The sequence below is a fragment of the Rattus rattus genome, chromosome 7 (genome assembly GCF_011064425.1).
Source record: "Rattus rattus isolate New Zealand chromosome 7, Rrattus_CSIRO_v1, whole genome shotgun sequence".
Classification (NCBI taxonomy): Eukaryota; Metazoa; Chordata; class Mammalia; order Rodentia; family Muridae; genus Rattus; species Rattus rattus.
Window position 1 is genome coordinate 49928772 of NC_046160.1, and position 21259 is coordinate 49950030.

At 39.7% G+C, this 21259-nt stretch overlaps 1 protein-coding gene and 1 non-coding gene across 2 annotated transcripts in view; one reads left to right on the plus strand and one right to left on the minus strand.

The window, feature by feature from the left end:
- Nucleotides 1–21259, minus strand: part of Crppa (CDP-L-ribitol pyrophosphorylase A) — a 257449-nt gene that overhangs the window by 3280 nt on the left and 232910 nt on the right. The window lies entirely within an intron of this gene.
- On the plus strand, nt 5139–5279 carry LOC116906430. Its single transcript, XR_004388691.1, has one exon. It is a non-coding gene; the product is annotated as a small nucleolar RNA SNORA48 (small nucleolar RNA).

Sequence of the window (21259 nt, forward strand, 5' to 3'; positions counted from 1 at the left end):
TATATATATATATATATATATATATAAAATTTTGTGAGTTCTGTCTCTCTGGAGAACCTTGCTATTCAACAGATTTATAGTATTTCTTCTTTGTGCATGGCTGTCATTTAAAAGATTTAATCCCAAACTTATTTAGGTTTCTCATAAGCAAAACAAGTTACATTAGATTTATTTTCAAGATGGTTTACATTTAAGTTAAATGTGCATCATATAAAAATCAACAATCTAGAATTTTCTTGGACGTTTCAGAGAACATTTATGTCTATACATATCTTTAGTATTCTTAAAAAGAAAACTTTATGTTTGGAAACTTCACTTTTTTAAAAAAGTCTGCCAAAAGATTAGTAATTCATCAATTTTAGTTTACTATTGACATATGGAAATAGAATATTAAGCAATATATTGTAGGATTCAAGCTAAAAGTAAGCAAGTTGGGACTTTATTTTATTTGGTGCATAACAACTGCTCAACAACATACACAAAGCTTAACTGAAGGATTTTGGGTGTTAGGAGTAATTCCAAAGGAATCACATGAAGTGACTATTCTTAAAGCTCTGTATCCTTCAAATGCAATACTGAGGATCAGAATTTACCATGAGTTTTACGAAACTTTGTTCATGTATCTTTCTAACACCTATAATTTCTATGTGAAGTTATACCACACTTGTATAAAAGCTGTGCACATACACACACATGCAAAAACTCACACAGACACATATGCACAAAGTTTTAATCACCATTATCTTTTTCTCATCCAAATTATGTTTTATTTTTGAAATTTAAATATTTTAAATAAAATTATATCATTTCTTCCCTCACTGTAACCCCTCATAAAGCCTCCACAACTCCCTCTCAAATAAATACAGACACACACACGCACGCACGCACACACACACACACACACACACACACACACACATACATTTATGCACGTAAATATATAAATACGACCTGTTGAGTCTGTTTAGTGTTACTGTATGTATATGATCTCAGGGCTAGCCACTTGTTTGGGAATAGTCAATTAGGGAGAACCAAGAAAGATAAATTCTCCCTTCTTTCTTGTCCTTACTTTCCTTCTGTTGTTTGTCTAGGATTTGGGGGTCCCTATGTGATTTCTCCTGTCTACATTGGGTGGGGCCATGGTCCAGGTCTTACGTAGGCAGGCATGGTGTTGAAGTGACATGGGTGAAGTATCATGGGTAGCCTGCCTATCATTTCCAGAATATACACTATCACAGCAGACTGCATGTTTCTTTGGCTCTTAACTATTTTTGCCCGCTCTTCACTGATGTCCCTGAGTCTTAGGTGGAGGGATTGTTTTGTAGATGTATCTCTTGAGATCTAACACCCCACAGTCAGTTGTTTGTCCATTTTGACCAGCTGTGGCATTCTGTAATGGTCTATTTTTGCTGCAAAGAGGAGTGTCTTTGGTGATTGGTGTTAGCCATACCTATTTGAGGGCATAGAAATGAGTATTTAGAATACAGTTACAAATTACACTGGTTTAGTATAGTGGCAGTAGTAAGTTCTTCTCTTAGAGCCATGATATCAATAATCACGGATAATTCCTAATTTTGTTACCAGGTATGATTTCAGGGATAGGTTAAGTCGACTTAGATAACTAGTTCCTGCCAAGACATAAGTACCACTTTCATGAATACTTTCTGTGCTGGCCATTGTTATGGTTTGTAAGCATCATAGATGCTTTCTTCTCCCCCTTGGTAGCTTACATAGCACTTTCCAATACTTTGAAGGCCAGTCCTCAAGGAGAAGATTTTCAAATCAGATGCAGGTTGAGTCTTTGAAACCCTTTGCGCAAGTTGTACATTGTCTTTAGTAACTGAAACGTACCCTCAACTTCTGGGAGGGAGCCAACGACAAAAGCAATGCCCTGTTGTTTTAGGAGTGTCTTAGACTACCCTCACCAACAATGCATGTTGTCATGCTTGGTACTGGGATTTCTGTCATATAGTTGACTGTTCTTGAGGCAATCACTATCTCCCCAAGTAGCACAACCTCATGGAAAAACTCTATGTGTATGTCTACACATACTTTGTCATAGTTATTTTTCAATTGCTGTGATAAAGCACTATGACCAAAACAGCTTATAAAAGAAAGTACTTAATTGACTTTTAGTTTCAGCGGGTTGTAGTCCACAATGGCGGAGCAAATGCACGGCAGCAATTACTGAGAGCTCACAGCCAGACCCACAAGTAGGAAACAGAGCAAGAGACACTGGAAATAGTGGGAGTCTTTTCAAACCTCAAAGCCCACCTCCAGTGAATGCCTCTTCCAACAAGAACACACCTCTTTTTTTTTTTAAGATGTATTTATGTGCCTAAGACACTGTCACTGTCCTCAGACACATCAGAAGATGGCATCAGATCCCATTACAGATGGTTGTGAGCCACTACATGGTTGCTGCGAATTGAACTCAGGACCTCTGGAAGAGCAGTTAGTACTCTTAACCAATGGGCCATCTCTCCAGCCCCAAGGCCACACCTCTTAATCCTTCCCAAACAGATGTACCACCTAGGAACAAGTATTAAAATATATGAGTCTATGAGGAGCATTCTCATTGAAACCACCACACCACACATTTAAATGTAATTTTAAGGAAATATAAAATGTAGCTTTCTCAAACCTCCCTTTTCCATCCCTCTTCTTCTGTATTGATCTCCCTTCCCTACATTTCCCATATTCTTCTTATTATTACTTCTATCTTCTTCATCCCTTTGTAGCACTCCCCCTCAAAAGCATTAATAATTTCTTTTTTTCTTTTCTAACAACATAATTTTTATTGATTATTTGGGAAATTGAATTAATATGCCCATATCACACTTACTTTATAGTACTCCCATGTCTGCTCTCACTACCCTGTGACCCCCTTCATAAAAAAGAAAAAGGGAAAAATATCACAAGTTAACTTATCCCGGTACCCTGGAGGCAGAGGGAGCTGGATCTCGGAGTTAGAGACCAGCAGTGGCCTACAGAATGAGTTCCAAAACAGCCAAGGCTTACATAGAGATACACTGTCTTTTAAAAAAAATAAACAAGCAAACAAAAATAAAGTGACTGTTATTTTTTAACAGCTAAGACAATATTCTAGTTTTATTCCCTAGAATTAACTTTTGTGAGTAGAAACCTACTCACATGTCTCTCATATTAAAGTCTTGAGGGAGAAATTCTTATGAGACTTCTAAGCCTTTGGCAAGCTTTCTAAAAAATAAGTGAGTCTTTAAGCTGACTAGAGCTGAGGAACTGACAGCAACACCCCCTAAACTCTGAGCAGCTCTCTTCACTTCTCCAGTTCCACCTTGATGTTTACACCCAGAAAAGCTCTCCTTCCAAAATTAAATTGCAAAGAAGTGGCACCAGCAAGCACAAGAGTGGCTGATGTCACAAGATGCTATGTTTACATAACTCTGTCCTTGCTCATTGCTTCTTTTAATTATGACAAAAGGCGACTTTGGAAGAAGTGATTTTCAGAGTACTTGATGTAGAAGATCTCTTTAAAAAGTAGTTTTAAAAATAATAACGTCCATCATTGTAGCGTGCAGATGTCATCCCTTGAGGAAGTGTTGTTAAGTTTATGTTAGCCCCTGAGGATCAAACATGCAGACTTTTAGAACTCAGTTTTAAAGAGCAGCAGGAAGTCTATGATGTCATTGCTCTTCCAATCTTTACAGACGACATGCAAGGAAATTTTTGAGATATTCTTTCTCCATAAACATAGGAATGCAATGAATTTTACTGAGAACCATAAACTTAAAAATATGAATCTATGTTTAGACTTCAGATGTCTCAGGAGATTTAAAAGTTCCTCTTGAAAAATAAATACTGTATTGTCTTAGCAAATTCCAAATTCCAAACTCAACATTAAACTCAGCTTCCTGGAGCTATAAAATCGCTTTGAAATTAAGGTTGCTTATACTTGGATATTAATATCCTTCACCTTTACAAAACTTGCTTTGATAAATACATAACAAGTGTTATTCCTTACATGCCTAAAATCTGCAAATACCTCAAACAAACAAAGTATTAAAACTATATGTATACATATATGGCTATATCTATTCATTCTCACTGCAAAGCATAAAATTGTCATGTAGTGGATTTTATAAACCTTCAAGCATCTTGTTTCATTAATTTATATCATGAATATCATCACTAATATCCAATCAAAATTATTTGATGCTAACTTCCTCTTTACATATTCTATAGATATGGGAAAAAGAAGTCTCATGGTGACACACTGTCACCTAGTGGAAATGTGATTATCTGTTCAGGACAGGTCAAAATGATCACCCCTTGATAGGTTTGAGGAAAAATAAGCAATGGCTCTGTCAAAAAGAAAAACATTTGAACGTGGTCATATATTTTTATTATTAATGGGTTTGGTTTATTTGACATCTTACTGACCATGTTATTGGTGATTATTCAGAACAAAGAAAATTGAGAAATAGAAAAAACTATTTATCAAGGTCAAGAAAATAAAGGAAGGAAGGAGACAGAGACAGAGACTGAGAGAAACACACACAAGGGGGAGAGAGAGAGAGAGCGAGAGAGAGAGAGAGAGAGAGAGAGAGAGAGAGAGAGAGCGAGAGAGAGAGAGCGAGCATTTCTGCTTTCTTCTTTGGTGAAAAAGAAACAATCTCTCCCCAAAGTCTAGGTAATAAAATATTACGGAGAATGTATTTGGAGTCACAGGTAATCAGTCATCACACATAGCTTTTGTCTCCTTCATTTTCTGCCTAATACAGGGCTTTGCAGTATAATTGATGCTCAATAAGTATTTGTGAAATGAATATAATATGAACAAAGGAATAACCTAAGGTTATTAAAAATAAATACAAAAGGATGTCTCAGGAGGCAGCACCAATATTTTACTGAATAGAAAATAAAGGAGAAAGCGATAACAAAGGAGTTGATTAAAATTCGGTAAAATGTGGAAAGAGAAAACCCCAGATGTCTGGAGAAAACAGTTAATTACTATGTCAGTTGCTTATAGGCCCAGAACTTGTCACACAGTGATACTTTATTTTTTATAACATAACTCACAGTACCAGCTTTATAATATAATAAGGCTGAAAATGGTCTTTTATACAATATCCTCTTTGAATAGGAAAATATTTTGATACCCTTGGTAATGGGCAAAGAGACGCCTAGTTGGTGGCGGTGTTCTATCAGTCAGGGGCAGAGCAGACGGCAGTCCTTTGTTCGTTCTAGCTTGATGCCTGGTTTGGTGGCCCAATCTGTTTTATGTCTAGGACACATAAAGTTCAAATCAAATCTGGGTAGTGCAGCTAGGGAGGAGGAAGACAGACAGATACCTGAGGTCTGCCTTGCCACTTGAAGGAAGCCCACACCCCTGCCCTCTGCCATGCTCTGCCCCAAGGCAAGGGCAGCCATAGATGCCCAAATCCCTGCCCACTACCACACAGTACAGAGTGGGAGGTGGAGGAAGACAGACAGAACTACAGTGTCGTGACACCCACAAACCTGCCCTCTGCCACACATAACATGCAGGCCATGGGCACCTACTTACTGCTATATCACATAGCACAAGTGGGGGATGTCATGGGGGGGCACCATACACATGGCCAGGCTGCAGTGAGAGCCCCCACAATATGGAGTATGTGGTTGTGGTTGTTAGATCGGAAGAGAAGTGGAGCAGCTTGAGCATTACAAAGAGATGCTGGAGAGTTGAGGAGTAGCCTGTTGGGAGTGGACAGCCCCACCATCTGGAACCATGGTGAGGTTCTAACCCAAGCTGCCACTGAGGGCCATGTCTGGATCCATGGCTCCACAGTGGTAAGAGTTGGTGTAGATGTCCATGAATCATATTGCTACTAGAAAACAGGGGGATGTCCCTGGTTGGGGCAGCCACTGGAAACAACATGAATGTCTAGAGACTGTGCAAAACTGGCCCCACCTCACTGGCTGCCATGCTCTGGAGAACTAGCCCTAGTTCTTACTTGTGGCAGCCCTGCAAGGAGAATCTGCCCTGCATTTTGCCCAGGCAGCACAATGGATAGCCCTGAGAGCAGGTGGGTGAGTGGCTCTGAAAGCATGAGTGTGGGAAAGCTGAGCCTGCCTCTTATCTGATGCCAAGGAGTGTCATGGGCACAGAAGAGATGACCCCTTCCCTCAATGAATGCAGCAGTCTCCAAAGCTTCCCACGGCTCCCCTAGCCCTGCCCCTCACTTAGACAGGAGCACTTGGGAAAGCAGGCCCTGCCCCTCACCTGAACAACACAGCAGAATTGACCATGGTGGTGGTAGTGGGGCACAGGTGAACCAGCACTAAGGTTGAGAGCAAGGGAAAGCTGGCCTCACCACTCATGTGCTATGGGGTGGTGTGGGTACAAGGGTTATGCCCTCCCCCACCTTGCCTCTTACCATTTGTGGCAGTTAGGAGAGCTGGCCCTGGGGTTATGAGTAAACTGGCTCTGTGTCTTATTGACTGCAGCACTTGGGAGAATGGTTCACAGTAGAGCTGTAGTAGAACGGTGCTGCTCCTGGGAGAGATGGTGCAGATGAGACAGGCCCGAGGGTGAGATCCGTGAGGGAGAACTGGCCCTGCCATTCCATCTGGACTGTAAAGTGGCATAGATGTGGAGGTAATGTCCCCACCCTGGCCCTGTCACCTGCAGTAGTTAGTAGAACTTTTCTCCTCACCAGGCATGAGAGGGGGAGAACTGGTCCTGTCCCATCACTGGCCTATATCTCATCTGAGCAACAGGTGGAGCACACAGATGGTGAAGCCAGCCTTGAGGGTACGTGAGAGGGAGAGCTGGCCCAATGCTCGTAGGCTGCTGTAATTGGGAGGCTGAGTCCCACGCCTCCTGTGGATGGTAGCATAGGGTAGCCTAGCCAGAGCAGTGCTGTAGAGTGCTCTGGTGGGGAAAATAAGGGACAACTGGTTCACTGACCAACTCAGTTGCTACCCAGGCCCAGACCCAGGGCTCTGATTTGAGCCATCCCAAAATCTACATCATCTGAGAACAGTTGGGGTGCATGAAAGGACCAATCCTGCTGATCTCCATGACATAGGATAACTGGGAGGAGGCCTCACAAGGATCCAATATCGATGGTGTCACAGAATCTAGAGATCTCAAAACAAAACAATGACTCATTGCAATGTACATTTACAAGTAAAGATGAGTTGTCAGAAGGATATACTGTGAGACATACTGTATGTTCGTTGGTTGGTGGTCTCTCCACAGAAAATGGCTTCGCAGTAGCTATCTTTCTGTCTCACATCCATTTCAAAGACTCAACTATGACAATTTCCTTTGCAAAGTACTCTATGCATGAGCAATTGTTTTTCATTGTTATACTCAAAATCTCTTAAAACTATTTTTATTGTAGTTGTATTCACAGGTACTGTTTTCTTAGTTAGATCATAAAATTCTAACAGAATTCCAAGTTGTATTCTACACTCCAAGTACTACCTTCATTCATTGTAGGTACTCTAGAAAGACTCAAAGTATTCCGTTTATTGTACTACTCTATAAAAAGCTAGTTATTATATTACCCAATCTTCCAAAAACCATGCTTCAGAGGGCTGCTAAGACAATTCTGATATATCAGAATTTTTAATTAAGTCACACACACACACACACACACACACACACACACACACGTAGCCTATAAGTCATGAGCAACTTTTGACAAAGTGGTACACCATTGTCACGTGCCAAAATCATCCTTGAGATCTGTGTGGCATTACAAGGGGGGGAAATGACAAGAAAAGTCTTATATTGTTTTAATCCTATCTGTACTTTTGAATTAGGCAGCATTCATAGCTCTCCTGGTGCATATGTCACCAGCAGGCCACAGGTTGGATGCACCCACAACTGTATTTCATTGAACATCTGAAAAACATATCAAAAACAAGGAGTTTGTGCTACATTTCCCCTCTTATGAAACAACCGCTGCCCTGAGACAACACATACTGGACAACAATAAAACCCCCCCTCTTACATTCTATTAAATGCTAAAGGTACATCAAATGAGAAGCACTGCTTTTCACAGGGTAGATGCACCAGCAGGAAATCCACGCATTAAATATTATTTGGCAAAGAAAATGAATACAAACTCAGAAGGGGACTAGAGAGACTGCTTAGTGTTTAAGAGCACTTGATGTTTGGAGAGGACCTGGGTTCAGTTCCAGTACCCATGTGGTGGGTCATGACTCTTTGTCATGAGTTTCGTGATCTGATTCCACTTTCTGTTCTTCTCAGGCACCAGGCACGTATGTTGTATACATACATACATACATGTTGGCAAAGCAACCATATACACATAAAATAGAAATTCTAAAAAAATTCATCCAAGGACACCAGAGATTAGCCCTGTTCTTCGGATGATGCCTTCACATCTAAAGATAAAATGATAACTGATCAAAGAGTTTGATTTTAGAGCATTTCTCTTTATGTGGATGGTAGCAGGGTAATAGCAAGCATTTCCTTTTTCCTCATGTGTATGCGTGTGAGCCTGCACGAATATATGCATGTGTACTTATGTGTGCTGCTGGCTGTGTGGAAGCTCAAGGAGGTTGGAAGAGGGTGTGGGATCCTCCAGCCCTGTGGTGACAGAAGGCTGTATGCCATCATGGGAATGCTGGGAGGTACACCTGGGCCACGATATGCTGGGTTGCTGAGTCATCTCTCTCCAGCCCATCAATAATTTCTACTGAGGCAGAAATTCTGATAGACTCATTCTAGCTGGTAGACTCATTCTCATAAGACTTAGCTTCAAGTATTTAATTCTAAACCTAAAAAATAAAGAGAACTAAGATAGAAATCAGTGCAATTCAGATATGCCCTCCTAATAAGAACAATTGTGTGTAAATTTTGTTAAGTTTTTGCATATTTCCAAAAAAGAAAAAAAAGAAGAAAAGAAAAAACAAAGTCCCTGGTTAAAACCATCTGAATCTCAAGTGTTTAATAGGAGCAAGTAAAGTGCAAGTTTTTTTTCTATAAAATAAGATTACTCTTGTCTTTAAAAAATCAATATCTTTCCAAGAAAAAAAAACTAATAGTGATTAAAAAAAAACAAACAAAAAACTGTGAGCTGCAGCCAGCCTGCAAAAGAAATCTGGTCTGGTCTGGTCTGGTCTGGTCTGTCAGCCTTAGCCTGCAAAAGTAATCTGGCAAAGTTGCTTTCCTCCATGGGAACAGAAGCAACTGTTTCCCAAGGTCAGGGCTGGCACATGTGTTTCTTCCTGACCTGTTTCCCATCAAGAGAGGATACAAAATGACCCGAGCACACAGGAAGTAGAAAACTTCATAGCACTACCAGGTTACATATCTTCCCCTGAAACGATGCTCTGTATTGAAGCAAGGAAACTTGGTAGGTACTTATTTTCACTCTCAGAGCTATAGAGATCCAAGGTCAGCAAAGATATCACAGAAGCAGAACATAAATGTATATTGAATTAAAAGATGATTAGATGGCAATGTCTTCACTAACTTTGATATAGAAAATAATCTATGTCTTACATAACACAGGTTTTAAAACATCAGAAAATAGTGACAGGGAAGTGGTGGGTTTTAGCTACTGAACAAGATGTGGAAGGCAGGCCAAGAGAAGACAAGGAATAACGCAGTCAATTATAAAGGTAGAAAAAGAGAGTGTGAGTTGGGTTAAGTTCACAATCTGAGGAAAGAGCTCATTTGATGAGATAGAAAATCAAAAAAGGAACACCAAGGAGAAGCTACATGTCGATGGTGATGCTGATGGTGGTGGTGGTGATGATGATGATGATACCTTCTCTCTTAACATAACAACACAGCTATTTCCAGGAGAGAGCACTGTGCTAAGCACAAAAGGATGCCAGTGTGAAACCTCTAGCATGAATATATTTTGGGAAACAGGAGGATCTGAGGCAAAGATTGTTACTTAAGACTGACATCTGTGCTGTCTCTGTGAACTCAGAAGGCGTACCAGCCAACTGAAGGCTTAGTGACAGACAAGAAAACACTTAGAAGTCCCTTCATCGATGGTGAGATAAATCCAGGGGACAGCAGAAAGGAAATCCTCTGACTCGTTTGATGATTACGTCACAAAAGCCCAACTAATCTACTTTTGAAGATATGGTAAGATAGATATGTGTTAGGGTTTTCTATTGCTTGGTTTTGTTTTGGTGCAAATGAATTATGTAGTGAGATAAATAGGTAAATGTATAAATGTGCTCATAATTACAAGTTATAAATAAAACAATAGGCCAATTAAGGACCAAAATTAATTCACATTGGGGTTTACAGACATTAAATAAAAAATTAAACTGTGCACTATATTTAAATAATTGAAATTCAAAAATAGCCAACCCTTTCAACCATGTTTATAACTGAAATGTCTCAAGCATGTCCAGATTTGAAGCAACACTGACATATTTAAAACACAGTGGGATTTAAGCAAAAGTATCTTTAAAAATAGATCACACAGTAAATTAGATACAGCTGAAGAGGGAATTATTAAAAATTAAAGAAAGAGTTGAGGAAATTATGCAAAAAATCAGAGAAAACAACGAAAACAGAGTAAGACTGGCAGTAAGGGACTCAGAATACACAAAGTATGCTAACATACACTTCATAAGACCTGTCAAAGGAATAACATATATAGTGAGAAGTGATTTTTAAACACAGAAGAACACTGAGTCTCATAACACAGTGAATTTTGGGGTAGATATAAAGAAAATAAACAATCATACAAATAAATATTGTGGAAACATTAGGACACTAAATATAAAGAGAGTTTTAAATTAGCTAGTCAGAACACACACACACACACACACACACACACACCCCCCAGAGAGAGAGAGAGAGAGAGAGAGAGAGAGAGAGAGAGAGATCAACAATTGTACTGACAGCCATTTTTGTTACTTCAATAATAGTGGTAGGAATAAAATGGCAATTTATTGCAAGTTATAAAACAAAAGTGAAATCTAACAATCTTTCCTAAAGCCACCAAACTAGATACAAATGCTACTTCTGAAAAATCAAAATAAAACACAATCTCTGTCAGTTGAGCAAAATATATTTATTACACTCAAGAGTCACTGGCTGCTCTACTAAAGGACCGAGGTTCGATTCAGCACCCACATGGCAGCTTACAGATGTTTGTGACTACAGTTCCCAGGGCAAAGCACTAATGCCCATAAAAATAAATATATTATTTAAATAGAAAATAGTCACATACAAAAAAGATTTCAGAATAAAACTCTAGGAGTTAAAAAGATATGAAAAAATAAAGTAATAATCTTAAAATAAGTACATGATTCTAAAATACATCCTAAAATTCATTTTCCAGGAAATAATTGTAACAGCTAAGTATATAAGATAATTAAAATTTAAAAATCACGGTATTGGACAATGTCACTTAAAAAGTGCGAGATGATAGTAAAATAAAATGAATTAAAGGAAATGACATGAGGAGAGCTCCAGGGCTCCTTATATGGGATACATATCTGATATCAGTGGGAAGGGAGCTCCTTGGTCCTGTGGAGGCTCAATGCCCCAGAGTAGGGGAATGCTAGAGCAGTGAGGCAGGAATGAATGGATGGGTGGAGCGGGGTGGGGGATGGGGGAGCACCCTCATAGAGGCATAGGAGAGGGGAGAGAGGGGGAAGAGATGGGGGTTATGGAGGAATAACTGGGAAGGAAGATATCATTTGAAATGTAAATGAATAAAATTATTAATCAAAAAAGAATGATATGAATTAAAATACTAATTAAAATACTAATTTTAAACATCCATATGAATAAAGAGGATAAATCCCAAAAGAGGTAAGGTGATAAACTTCTAAGTCAGAAGAGAGGAAGAGGGCAAACAATCGCGAAGTCCTCCCTCCAAGTAGCTAAAGCCAGTAGCAGTGGTCTCAGCATTTTTCCCTGAAATCAGGAGATAAAAAAGGTCAAATGAACCCGGGCCGCCTGAACACAATATGATGATGTGAAAATTCCCGACTGTCAAAATGACTTAATAAAAGGAGAAAGAAAATGAGGGGGCACTACACTTTAAAAATACCTTTCTCTCATAACTCTGTCATCTCCTAAACTTTGCAGCAACTACGGCCAAGAAAAACGGAGAGAACAAAGAGAAAACTTCAGGGTGGAGGCTGGTCTAAAGTCAAAAGTAACAGAAGAAAAGCCCAATAGAGATGAATGAGGACATCACTTGCCTTACAGGGAAGAGGAGCAAAAAGAAAGCTTGATTTGACTGACAGCCTTCCCTTGGAACAGAAGAGCACAGAGAGGGTCAGGACATTTTTGTAACTGGGTGATGATGGAGACAAAAAGCCAGAGCAGAAAAGTTAGGGTCCGAAGAACAAGGAGAATTAAGGAAGTGGAAAGTGCATAACTCCTTGCTCTAAATTCACCGAAGACCACATGTTTAAAGCCACTGGGTTCTGCTACTGTAACAGAAGAGGGCAGCATTGGTTTAGGTAAACAAGGCAAGCCCACAGGAGGAGGAGAGAATGTAATCACCCACCGTAGTCTCACAAACGAGAAAATATTTGACCAGCTCTCTTAACGAATTTCCATCCAGGAAATTGCCGATAAAGTGGAAGACTATAGATGACACCTCGGTCGGCAGAGCACTTTCACATCAGCCGGACTGCCGATGTGTACCACGTTAGTGTCACACACTCCAATTAGAAGGAACAACCAGGGTGGGACAGCTCAGGAAGGGATTAGTAAGGACAGCAACTGAGACAGAGTGTGTGATAAGTGAGTGAGGAAACTGAAGGAATCCGCAGATAAAATAACCTGATTCTCCAGGAGAGGGACAAAAGTGTTAAACGGTGGTAATTAAACATGTTTTCACAGAGGCATGGGTTTATGTCACATGGGAAACAACAACAAGAACAACAACAACAACAACAACTAACTAGCACAGAAGCCTAACTGGCGATTTTATACAAAATAATTATGTGATATTCATCCTAGTGGAGACCGAGCCAGGGAGAAGGCCCAAGGTCAAGAGGGCCTGGCTCTGTAGGTGTGGGGATCGCAGTCTAAATAGCCAGAGGAACGTAAGTCAGGTGTGGATGTATGCATTGCACAAAGCCCAGAATTGGCTGCGTGCGTGAAGGGGCCGGTAGGAGGCAGTGAGGAAGAGGATAGCTGGGGGCTGCTGTTTACCAGCCCAGCTGCAAGTCCAGTGAGATACCCTATCCCACCCTACACAGCAGAGAGGGATAGAGCAGTAGGCTGGACATTCTCTCCGGCTTCCAGTCTCCCAACACACACATACGTGTTTGCACATACAACATATACATGTAAACCACACACACGCGCGCGCGCACACACACACACACACACACACACACACACAGAAAACTCAACAGTGAATATATAGAAAAATATTTCCTAAGTGCATCCCTATGAAAGGCCAAAGATATGCCACAGATTAAAGGAGTTGACAAAATAATATGCAACATATGTTTCAAAAAATAAAAGGGGACTATTACTTGAAGGTTAAATGATGGAGTCACATCAATATTAATTTCCTGATTTACATACAAAATTCTGGCTCAAGGGTATACATGAGTTCCTTGTACTGGTTTTAAGTTCTTTTGATAAAACTGAGATATTTTGAAGATGAAAAGTAAAAGATAACAAGATAACAGAAATACTAAAAAGTGAGAAAATAATTTTAATTAAATAGTTAAAAAAAACACTGCAAAGGCAAACAACCAGGTAAACAAAGTAAATCTAAATTTTTTTCTCACATCAAAAATATGAACACACAAAGCTCATAAACAGAAACATAAAACTTGCTAGGTTGGATTAAAAACTAAAAGCTACCATTGGAACACAAAAGCAAAGGGTTGGACTTTACAGGACTAAAAGACATTCATAAGCCAGGCTCCTACCTAAAGAAGGTTTGGCTCTCTATCGTCACCAGAGGACTTTAGAGCAAATAGGTGTCACAGATGTGTCGGTGTGTGTGCATGTGTGAGTGCAAGTGTGATTCACGAATCACTGGCTTGGACGTTTAGAACTACCCAGTCTGTTATGGATTAACCTGATGGGCCAGGGAGACATCCATGAAAAGACAATGCAGGGTCTGATCTCGGAAGAGTCATCTGCAAATGAAACACTGAGAAGCAGAAGAATGGGAAATAATCCCTTAAAATGGCAAAGGTCAGGATCTAGAACAAGTGAGACTGGCTTGAAGTTTAACATAAGAGCTACATATTCCATAGAAAGAAATGCAAAGAATCTCCATTTTGTGAAACCTGGGATTTTTCAAAAGAAGTAAAAAGACTCAGTGGAACTTTAATGTCCTCTTCACATGCCAAGGGTATTGATGTGTGCTTAAAACCTTATCTTTATAGAATTATTACTTGCATTGCTTTGCTTCATATCCTTTAAATGGTGACGTTTATCTCTATAAATGGATTGGCTTCCCTGTAATGCTAAAGAAAAGTCATTCCAACTGAAGAAAAAGAAAAAGATGACTGGGTGCCCTGTGTTTCACAGTAGCAAAGACTTTCACCCCATCAAGCCGCTCTACCCTTCTCAGCCTTTTCCCTCATGATTCCTCCAGCTTTAGCCAGGACCCCTTACCTTCTCTACCTCACAGTCCTCATCCTGTCTTTGGTTTTAGCCCCCACCTCCTCTAGAGCACAGCTGATCAGCATGGCTTGCTCCCAGCAAGAGTTTTATCAAAGTCACTGAACCAAAAGCCCACTTCTGTCTCTCTTGGTGTCTGTCTCTCTTGGTGTCTGTCTCTCTTGGTGTCTGTCTCTCTTGGTGTCTGTCTCTCTTGGTATTTTTTGTTTTCATTTTGTTGTTGCTGTTTAGCATAGCCCTACCCTGTGGCCTAGCCTGGTGTGAAACTCACTGTGTAGCCTAGTGTGGCTTTAATCTCCTCATAACCCACCTGCCTCAGTCTCTTGAGTGCTAGAATGATAGCCATGAGCCCAGCTTTGATTTAATTTTACACAAATCCCATCATTACACACGACAGATAGCAGTGCTTGAATTTGACAAATGTAGAGAAACCACAGATGACTAGAATCAAACTTACATTCACTTTGTAGAGCATAATCTCAGAAGACAGAAAGAAAAGCAACGGTGTCAATGTCTCCTCATCTGCATTCCCAACCAGTGCCTTCCCTTCCTGCACACTTCCGGGGTGTGCCAAGCTCAGGCTTTGGAGGCCTACTTTAGCAGTAGTTCATGGGGGAAAGTGTGCTTAACTTTTTCAGTGGGGATAATTTTTGTTAGCATTAAAGAAAAGCAGATCTGTTTATAGAGATAAAGATGGAGAGTTCAATAGTATATAAAACAAAACAATTCAAGGAATAACTCTACAAAGAAAGGGCTTTTGGACATACATCAAACCTTTGGCATGTGAGGAGGAAATTTAAAGTTACATTGAGTCATTTTCTACAGACAAGCTGATATATTTTATATCACTAATGATTTAAAATTAATATAAAATCGAATACAACTATAAAACATGAACTAACAGCAGTAAAACATGATTATATAACTCAAAATCCTGGGAAGAGGGTGTCAGTATATAACAAACCACATGAGGTAAATTCCAGTAGTCAGACACTTATTCCAAGGGAAGGAGAATAGAATTTCTAAAGCTATATTATAATTAATATTATAATTATAATTATTAATGAGAGATTCTAAAAAAGAAGCCAAATCTACAGAGCTTCAGCATTCAATAGCAGTATCAGAGCCAGTCTTATCGCTGAAAGCACGCTTCTACATCACGGAAAAATCTCCCTGCTGCACCCATTGAGTGTTGCTCTTACTCAAACTTCCTGCTGAGTTCTAGGACTATAGGTGTGAACCTTGGTAGGTTCATGATTTGTGTGTGTGTGTGGTGTGTGTGTGTGTGTGTGTGTGTGTGTGTGTGTGTGTGTGTGCACACATGAGCATGTGCAGAGCAGTGTCTTTAAATAGTATCAAATATTACTGTTCTTTTTAAGCATCAGCATCAGTAAATTTGCTATGTGGTATGACACACATTCACAGCTCCATAACCATTCTCCACAATTTATCAAGCTCCATTCTCTTTTATTGTATTAGTAGAAGCTAATGAGAGAACTAAATCCTCAGGGTCCATAATAAATCCCTAACAGGAGAGCTGAAATACTCGCAAGTCAAGGATTTGTAACTTCTAGACAAAAAGCTAAAAGTACATATGGTTTACCAAATGATAAGGGAATAAAAAGTAAAAGGAGCCTGTAAAACAGATGTAGTGGACTGAAAGCAAATATTTACCCAGTCAAAATGTCATTTTCTGTTACAGTCTTATGGTCATGCATATACATTACAAAGGTAGGCAGGAAGCCTTGTCAATGTCAGAAACTGTCAGGCCACAAGGTGATAAGCCATACGGGACAACAGATACCAGAGCCCAGCAAACAGAGCAAAGGCAAAAATAAAAATTGAAACCAAACACACATTGATTCGACTGTCACGGTTGATGGGATTTGGCAGGCTCCCTGGCAGGGTCTGTTTCATATTGAGAAATAACGAACGTCTGCTTACCCTGCCGACATGTTTGCAGTGAGGTGTAGGACGCAGGAAAGACTAAGCAACATTAACTGTTGCTCCAGCATTAGAAAAGCTGAAAAAGATCTGGGCAGAACACAGAGAGCAGCACATTAGTACTCTCTTGTGGCATCCTGGAAACCCAACAAAGGAAATGCTAACATGTTTTCCATTCTCTCAGCTGAAAGCATAATTCTCCCGTTTCCTGGATATACTAATTTCATAAAGAATAATTTAAGTGTTATATAGAACACACACAATCAAAAGGAAAAGACAGGCTGCAGAATCTTTCCTCCTTCTAATTGTTTATTCATTTTGATTGCAATTGGAAGGCCTTTAAAAAAACCCAATAAATGCCTGGCAGCTATAAATAATTATGATCTAGCAGAGCAATAATAATTACAAGAAAGAAAGTGTCCATCTTGATTATACACATTTCCGGTGAAAAGAATGGGAGAGACTACCCCATACGGAACAGTCAGTTATGAAAGCAAAACCAGATAGGGATTGTTATAGGGCTATACTGAAAGCAGCTGCCGTTCCAAGGTCAGAGGAATAATTTCTATAACTACCCGCAACAGTCTTATAGAAGTGTATTCTTGTAACAAGATGCACAGCTTATTTCCGGGACTTAAAACAATGCAAAGAAAGCTTGCACGGGGATGGGATGCTGCCCTGCTCAGGTGGTATTGTTTGAATAGCCAGTAAGTGAAAAAGACCACCATAGGCAGGAAACGTAAATTATTCAGAACGACTACGAAATCTGTCATTTGCTTTATTTGTTTAAAGTTAGTTTATGCTAATTGCACAAAATGAAAATATCCAGTTTTGTTGTGAACTGTGCACAGCTTTCCCTGCTGTCCTCTGATCATGGACAACCCCTCCTCCCATCACTGCCCCTTACAATCTTTACCCCTAGCCTCCTTTGTGCTCTATGTCAGTCTCCCTGTTTTTCTGTCTCTCCTGTCTCTAAGTTCCACACTTGAGAGAAAACGTGATACTTGTCATTTAGAGTCTGCTGATGTCACTTAACATCATGATCTCCAGTCACCTCTGTTTTCCTGCAAAGGACAGGATTTCATTCTTGTTTGTGACTGAATAGAAAGGCTCTGAATAGACATCACAGCTTGTTTACTGACTCACTCTGGCATTTGTAGTGGCTACAGTACATGTTTTAAAAATAGATCTTTAAAGCTTATGAAAAGGATGAAATGGCTTGGCTAATAGTTATGGAAGAAAGGTCAGAGTTTGTTTGCCCTCCATATGGAACATTGGGGAATTAACTTCATATGTAATAACAATGGCAAATTTCTTGCCATAACCCTAGCATATATTACCTTTTGGTCTTTATCAAACTATATGATAAGTATTTTTAGGTTAGCAAGCAAAGTAATGGGTTTCACCCTGACATCTGCATGCACATGTGATACCTCACTCTCCTTAGTCCCACCCCCCACTGCTTCTGTGCCCATCCCTCTTCCTCCTTCAGGCTGGTTCTCTTAGCTAGTTCCACCCTTTGTCTTGCTACATCACGCCCACCAAAGTGCATATTTTAAGAAAGACATGAAACAGATTTTTTTTTTAAAAAAAAAGAATAATAAATTTCTTGCTTTGAACTAAGCACAAATGCAGCATACTTTGCAGAAGATATTGCAAAGAGGTTCAAACATCATGGTGGTAGTTTACAGTTTGCATATTAATAAAAAGATTTGGGAGAATACAACTGTTAGAGATGTACTTTAATATGATTGGTATTTAAACATTCTAATAAACAACATTAATGACTTGACATTTTCTTTAATCTGGTATGTTGCTAATTACCAAGGTCCATGAAACAGAAGAAAAGTCCTTTAAAGTCTGGAAGAGACACAGAAGGTCAAAGTTCAGAATGTCTAAAGGCAAGCTGTACGACCTGAGAGGACTTGTCCTTTTGAGGCTGAATTGCAAGAACTTAGAGTTCTGTCTGTCCTACGATGTCTATTTCCACATCAACTGCAAGAGGCCGAGGATATTCTCTAAAAATAATCCTTGCAGCTCCAATCTAAGGACCACACAAAACATAAGCCACCCAGTAAAACACGCAGTGATGGTTCTGCGCAGCAGGCATGGACCGAGTGCCAAGTTATACAGGGCTTGGGGGCCCTGTAGAAAATGCTGCACCACATTACACTCCACAATGATCCAGGAGTTTGCATTTGTAACGGTTTCAGAACTTGCAGTGGTTTAATCCCCTTACTTCTAACTCGCGACTTTTCAGAGAAATGGTTTGACAATTTGAGAGACAAATATAAAAAGGTTTTCTTGATATCAAAATTTTACAACATGTGATTTTAGTTTGAGAAGCGATTATAAAACTCAAAATGTAAATTAAATTTGATTAAGCAACAAGCACCCTGTTTTTAAACTGCTATTCATACCTTTTATATAAATACTCAGATATCTGAACTGGTTTTTAGAATATAATCCCTTATTTTTATTGAAAGAAGGGGAAAGGAAGCCATGAAAGAATTCTTACAACTTCTTATTAGAATAAGCATAAAGCTAGGGACTTCCTACCTAAAGGGTGAGTGCTCTGCTTCTTCAGCAATGAGACAATACTAAACATCACCTTTGTCCTTTACTCTGGGCCCCTCAGCATAATGTATGATGCATCAAAAATAGCTCATGTATTACCTGAAACCCAGTAGAATAATTTAGAACTTCATTAAATAGAAACCAAAGTATGAAATAGAGAATAATCAAAACCAATTTGAAGATAACATGAGAAAGATAATAGCTGAGATGAGATGAATACGGTAAGTTGCCAGAGTATTGTACACCTTAATAAATAATTTTTATGAATGCTCTAAGTTCCAATTTATTTAAAGAAAAACTATTTTTTCAGAATTTCATAGAATGGGTTAAGAGATGAGAAGAATATATCAGAAAGTCATTTTTTCTTATTATGAATATTTCTTCTATAGGAGAACAAATGAGGACTAAGACAGAGGCAGAAGGCAATGCACGGCTTTCTCATTTTAAAATGTAGAGATGGGGACTGGTGGAAGGATAGTGAACAGAGATGCACACGAGAATGTGCACAAACATAGACATACACAAATGTATACTCTGGGTGCATAAGGTATAATATCAGAAAAGAAAGGAAATGCTGTATTGTGATAGGAATTGTAGAAAATTCCTGAGAAACAAGAAAAAATGGACCCATGACTAAAACAAACAAAAACCCACGACAAACATGCCAAGAGTAACAAAAATTGGTTTTGTGTTCGTTTAACACGACAGGGACAGATAAAAGAGCAGAGAAAGATTCTACCCCACCCATGAGAGCAACCATCCATGGAGCTACAGACCATTCCCAACACATCATAGTTTCATTTGTGAGTTTATCCATCTTATGGTGATATAAGAACAATACACATTCAATAGTAATGGCAGTTCTATGTTTGAAGTTTTCTCTCTTCCTGGGTGAGCCACGTATCGTAGGATGACCTCTAGACATGCTGGGAATGGTAGCAAACTAAAACTCCATGGTAAACAAGGGGAATTACAAAGGTAAAGAGCTGAGATCACGCCATGCTGTTTAAGGCTTGATAGCCAGAGACATAGAATAAAACTAAATACGACTGGCAACCAAAGAGTCAATGAAGTGAATTCTGATGATATTCTGCAATACTCATAGATCTGTGGCTAGTCTAATTGTTATCGGAGAGGCTTCTCCTAGCAACTGACTGAAGCAGATGCAGAGACTCACAGCCAAACATTAGGTGGAGCATGGGGAGCCACTCGGAAGTGGAGAGCCAGAGGAGTCAAGGATACCAGGAAAACCGGGGCCACAGAACCAACTGAACAGGGCAGATAGGGGCTCACAGAGACTGAGTAACAACCACAGTGCCTGGATAGGGCTGTTTTAGGTCATTTTTAAGTAAGTTGTGTTTGTGTTGCTTGGTGTTTTGTGGGACTCCTAACAGTGGGAGCAGGGTTCTCTCCCCTAATCTTGGGACCCTTTCCTCCCACTGGATTGCCTTGTCCAGCTTTGATATGAAGGTTTGGATCTAGTCTTGCTGTAACTTGTTATGCCATGTTTAGTTGATATCCCTGGGAGGCCCGTTTGTTTTCTAAAGGAAAAAGGAGGAGTAAATCTGAGTCGGGATTGAAGTCTGGGCAGAATGCCAGGAGGAGAAAATGTGGCTTAGGTGTAATGTATGAAAAAGAACACACCTTTTTAAAAAAACAATCTATAAATGTGAAGCCAGTGAGATGACTTAGTGGGTCAAGGTGCTTGTGGTCAACATTTACAATCTGAGTTTGACCCCTGGCACCCATGAGGTAGAAAGAACAAACTCCTGAAGGTCGACCTCTGGCTTCCATAGATGTACTACAAATATGCACACACACACACACACACACACACACACACACACACACATACACACACACACACACACACACACACACACACAACTACAAAAAGAATATATCAGTGTGGTTTAATAAAAAAGAAATGAGAAAAAAATTTTAAAATCAGATGTTGCTGTAGTTCGGCTCATGACAACTGCCAGCCTGTGGCGCTTCCTTACTGGGGGAAGGAAGCCTACTGCAGGTGTGAAGCTGCAGGTGATTCTGGGATAGGAGTTCTTTCTGTTCTCTGATTTGCATCCTGAACATCATGGTGTTAAGAGATCTGGTCTAACAAGACTCTCACCGTAATCAGCTTTTTACTGG